We start from the raw sequence: 4,634 nt of genomic DNA, 5'->3' as shown, positions 1-4,634 counted from the left end.
CGGAACAGGGGATTGAACTCAGGCCCTTGTACTTGCCAGGCAAGCACTTATTCTCCGAGCTATCTCCCCAGCCCCAAAAGTTCAGAAGGAATTTTTTTTTTTGGGGGGGGGGCAGCTCAGGATTCCTTAAGGGCAGGTCTGGTAAGGCAGGAGGATCTGTGGATCGAACTACAGAATCCTGAGCCTGACTGCTTTGCTTAAGCAGGCACTTAAACAAACTGAGCTAATGGGCAGGCCCCCTATGTTTTAGTTCTACTCTACTCATATTATCAGGCTTATAAACACATCAAAAATAATATGAATTATGAAAAACAAAGATTCCCCTTGCTTTTACAGAACAGCTGGGAAATAATAGAATATTCTTTTTGAAAATACAAAAAAATTTTTTTCATAGTAGATAATATTCCCTCTTTAGGCATTAAGACATAATTCTGTTTGAAACCTTAAGTTATATTTTTACACTATAAAAATCAATTAGCCCATAAAAACTGGGTATTTCATCCTAATCTTTAAATTGTGTTGCTAAAATGTGGATAATACACACCCATCCCTAACCCCTCAGAACATTCTGTACCACAGATTTTAAACACTGGAATAATTGCTCAAGAAAGCAACACTGCCTCAACTGTGATACGTTCTGGTAGGCTATGTTGTTTTCTAGCGAAAAGGTTTCATCGATCAAGGGAACAGTCTTGAGCAGCTCCTGAGCAAACATTTCTGAATAGGTTGATCATAGATCTGGGATCTTCACTCCTCATAATGGCACTGCCGGACACAATCATGTTAGCTCCTACCTTGGTACATTTGTGGACAGCGTCAGGACCGACACCACCATCAACCTCTATATCCAGAGATAGAAACTGGGTCCTCAACCAGTGGACCTTTGGCATCATGTCCTCCTTGAATTTCTGTCCTCTAAACCCAGGTTCTACTGTCATGATCAAGGCCATATCAATTTGATTATCCCATGGTGCCAAACACTCAACTGTCTTGATGGTCTGATGGAAAGGCTAACATTCATCCCATTCTCTCAGATGTCTTTGATCAAAAGCCCCTGGGTTGTCTTTGGCCTCAAGATGAAAGGTATACTGAATGGCTCCTGCTACAGCCATTGGCTTCACCCAGTGTTCCGGCCTGGCCACCATCATGTACATGTCAAAGAAAGAGTCTTGGTCTAGCTGCTTTCAGAGGCTTTCTGCACAGGGTGACCAAAGGTGATGTTGGGAACAAAATGCCTGCCCATTACATCCAGGTGCAGAAATTGGCCCCGGAGTCTAGCATCTGGATACACTTGGCCTCTAAGTTGGCCAGGTCATTGTTCAGGATGGACGGACCAATCTTGCCCCATTTTGGTTATTTTTTTTATTTTAAGGAAGGGCCTACAGGGGTGTTCAGGGTCTCACTACTAGATAGGACTCCTAGTGATTCTCCTGTTTACAGCCTCCCAGGTGCTGGGATTATAGGCAAGCACCACCATGCCTAGTCTTAATTGTCGTCTCAATGCACCACAGGGGGCAGGCCTGGGGAATCGAACCCCTGGGCTTTGCACCTGTTTGAAGGCACTTTAATCCACTGAGCTTTTCGGCCAGCCTCCCGTGTTTATTTTGAGACTGTCTCTTGCTATGTAGTTTGGGATGACCTTAAACTCACAGTGACACCTCTGCTCTGCCTCCCAAGTGTAGAATTATAGATGTGCACCACCACACCTGACCTAACTTTTTCTTTTTAAAACTGAGGTCCCAGAAGATAGCTCAGTGGCATAAGTGCCTGCCTGGTAAGCACAAGATCCTGAGTTCAATCTCCAGTACATACATACATACATACATACATACATGTGAAATAGTGTCTCATAGCAAATCAAGCTTGTTTCAAACTCAGTGGCTCCAGTAACCCTACTCCCTCAATCTCCCAGCCACAATATACCGCTTAAAATAACATGTTTAATACAAAGACATACAAGGACAAAGACACAAAATGGAAAGTAAAAGAACTATGGAAAGAATTAAGTTCATCAGCCAAGGTGCCACTGTAAGCATCGTGGCTGAACATTTAATATTTTCTTTCTTCCTTCCTTTTCTTGGGAGGAGGGGAATTTGGTTTTTTGTTTGTTTGTTTGTTTTTTGTACTTAGGACAGGGTGTACAGGGTCTCACTGTGCAGATCAGACACATAATGTTCCTCCTGTTTACAGCCTCCCAAGTGCTGGGATTACAGGGGCGTGCCACCATGCCCAGTCCAGCATGGCAGGGCCCGCACAGCAGTCCAGGGGATCGAACTCCCAGCCCCTGCACCTGCCTGAGGAGGGGAATTTGAGACATGGTCTCACTCTGTAGTTCAAGCACACCTTGAAATCACTGTGTAGTCCAAGTTAACCTGCAGCTCGTGGTAATTCCCTTGCCTCAGCCTTCACAGTGCTGGGATTACAGGTGTGAACCACCTTTTCCGGCTTCATGTAACCAACCAACCAACCAACCTTTCTTTCTTTCTTTTAAAGTACTGGAGATTGAACTCAGGACCTCAAGCTTGCCAGGCAGGTGTTGTGCCACTGAGTGAAATCCCCAGTGCTAATTTACTTTCTTTAAAAAAGTGGAATAGTCCCAGTTCTGCCCAAAAAAAAAAAAAAAAAAAAAAAAAAAAAAAAAAAGGAATAGTTATCTACTTTTATTTCTGCTTTGTGTTTTAAAATGATCACATTTAACACAAATACTAAACATTAATTAAACCTATTTCAAGAGAAATTTAACACTATCATTATCCTATAGTTACATATTATGTCAAACTTGCCTAACTAGTACTTCTAGTAAATAGGAAAAAAGAAACAAACCCTTGGAGGACATACGCATCAGTTTAAAGATTTCAAATTAATAAGAATTTAGAAAATAACCTCTCCAATTTAAAGAGAAAAAAAATCCAGATTAAAAACATCAGAATATTTTAATGACTACATTAAGTGAAGACACTTGATAAAACTCTGGTTTTGCCCAGCATGGTCGTGCATGCCCATAATCCCAGCACTTGGGAGGATCATTTTAGTTCCAGACCAGCCTGGGCTACAAAGACAGCTCAAGGCCAGCCTGAACTGTATAGGAAGACCCTGTCTCAAAAAGACAAAAAGAAAACCCCCCAAACCTTCTGGTTTTGTGTTTCCATATGGAAGATCTTCCACTAACATTCCTGGCCCTTCCCAATGTCCTCGCAGAAGGCACTTGCCATGCATGCACTCAATAGTTTTTGTTGCTGGTATTTCGCACTTAGATTGTTTGTATTTGGTACAGGGCCTTTGCAGTGAGCTATATCTCCAGGCCTGTTTATTCTGAGACATGATCTCATTAATCTCTCCATAAATTGCCTGGCCTGGATTTGAATTTACGATCCTCCAGTCTCAGCTTCCCAGAGTAATGGGATTACAAATGTGGGTAACCATTCCCACCAATGCACTTAGTAGTTTAAATATCAAATCTAGAAGTCATCTTTGATATCTTAATTTCCTTTATCTCTTTCATCAAATCTATTAGCAAATACTGTAGATCACCCTTACAGTATACCTTAATCAGGTCAACTTTTTTTTTTTTTCTTCTTTTTTCTAATCAGGTCAACTTCTCACTACCTGCAATCTTAATATACATAATGTTCACTTCTTATACAGGTTACTGTTTCCTTGTTTTTATTCCTGTCCCCTAGATTCTTTGTGCTCTAAAGCAACCAAAGTAATACTGTACAAACATAAATCAGATTATGTCACTTAAAAATTCTTAAAACTTTCCTGCTATCTCAAAATGAAAATCTACTTTATTCTGACCTTTTAATGGGCCCTAGGGCTGGGGATATAGCTCAGTGGTACAGCACCTGCCTGGCAAGTGCAAAGTCCTGACTATGATTGCTGGTTCCCCTCAAAAAAGGGGGGAAAAAACCCTCCATTCAAACAGAGGAAAAATAAAATTACTAACATGAAAAATTATGAGTGATCGTGATAATCAGTAGTAAATGACTACAAAGGAATGTAATATTGTTTAATTTTGAAAGTGAATAATCTTCCATATAATTATGCACAATAGAGCAACATTTGGGTCAATGTCAGGCAACATATAATCCTTTAAGATTATAATGAACCTGGCAGGACCAGGTTCAGTAGATTAAAGTGCCTGCTCATAGCTCTACTCATAGCTCAGTAGATTAAAGTGCCTGCTCAGGCAGACATAGGGACCAGGGTTTGCAACCCCTGGTGCACTGTGCTGGCCCCACCCTCAGGGCCCACTGAGACAGGGACTGAGACTGGGCATGGTGTTGTGCTGGCCCCACCCTCAGGGCCCACTGAGACAGTGACTGAGACTGGGCATGGTGTCGCACATCTATAATCCCAGTGCTTAGGAGGCTGAAAGTAAGAGGATCACTACGAGTCTGATCTCTGTAGTGAGATCCTGCAGACCCTGTACTAAATACATTTTTTAAAAAAGATTATAATGAACATGAAAAATTATTATTGCTTACAGATATACAAGAAATATAAAGTATATAATACTTCATAACTATAATAACTGCTAGTGGCTTATGTATTTATTGTACTATACTCTTTAAAACATTTATTTGTGGTGACAAGGATTGAACCCAGGGCCTTAGGCATGTTAAGAATGGGTT

General features: G+C 41.1%; 1 protein-coding gene and 1 pseudogene across 1 annotated transcript in view; both read right to left on the bottom strand.

The window, feature by feature from the left end:
- The window catches only part of Ubr1 (ubiquitin protein ligase E3 component n-recognin 1), a 188,172-nt gene that overhangs the window by 71,062 nt on the left and 112,476 nt on the right, over nt 1–4,634 (bottom strand). The window lies entirely within an intron of this gene.
- LOC105741546 lies at nt 672–2,451 on the bottom strand (annotated as a pseudogene).

This window comes from Octodon degus, unplaced genomic scaffold (assembly GCF_000260255.1).
Source record: "Octodon degus isolate 3935 unplaced genomic scaffold, OctDeg1.0 scaffold00002, whole genome shotgun sequence".
NCBI lineage: Eukaryota > Metazoa > Chordata > Mammalia > Rodentia > Octodontidae > Octodon > Octodon degus.
This window is presented reverse-complemented; position numbering and strand designations above follow the sequence as displayed.